This window comes from Penaeus monodon, chromosome 21, assembly GCF_015228065.2.
Source record: "Penaeus monodon isolate SGIC_2016 chromosome 21, NSTDA_Pmon_1, whole genome shotgun sequence".
NCBI lineage: Eukaryota > Metazoa > Arthropoda > Malacostraca > Decapoda > Penaeidae > Penaeus > Penaeus monodon.
The window spans coordinates 23,011,176-23,011,989 of NC_051406.1; positions in this window are offsets into that span (position 1 = coordinate 23,011,176).

Consider the following 814-nt stretch of genomic DNA (forward strand, 5'->3'; position numbering starts at 1 on the left):
GTGACTCCGGAGGTCAGGTAGCGAGCCATAAAGACCCGACGGGACACTCGTGACCGGGAGTGGCCCCCCTCGGCGGCCTTCCATGGTCCTGGCGGCGCCCCACGGTTGCTCCCTCTGGCCCCGGGTCATGGCTGCCGGGCATTGTGCCTCGCCCTCGCCCTTTTCTCAAGCCCTCTGCCGCGGCATGGGAACCTCTCGGGAGCCTTCCTCGGCGGCGTGTGGTGAGTTCCATGGCGCGAGGTGGTGCTGTGGTGACGCCATGGTGGTGAGGCGTCGCTGTCTCATCTCCGGGTCTTCCGCGCCATTAAGCTCGCCGGGGCTCACGTGGACTTTCCCGCGGGTTTCGATTTTCCCCACATTAGCACACCTTGTGGGAACGGCCGGGGTCGACGGCTCTCTTTGAACCGATTTGTGGTCGAATCGATGGAATTGGCAAGTAAAAATGTGAATAGAGAATCCGACGTTCATCACTGCTATTCTTCCCTCCGTCCCAACACGTTTGTTTTCTTTCCTTTCAGCCAAACTCTGCTTTTAACTCGCATTTTCCTTCCCTTCCTCCTTTACTGCCTCGGGTCAAGAACCAGTGGCTCGGAGTCGCCCCAAAAGCGTCCTTAAGCAGCCCTCATAACGACGTCTCCCTCCGCCCTCTCCGTTCCTTTAAGATTTCCTTGTCGCCGAATCCTTGACTTTGTGAGCGTAATTATTTCAAACATCGATCCCGTCCACTCGGAGCCTATTAGGAGCAAAGTCGTTCTTTATTTTTTCCTTTAATGTCCGCCTGTAAGCCCTATCGAGCGCGGGAAACCTGTCGAGA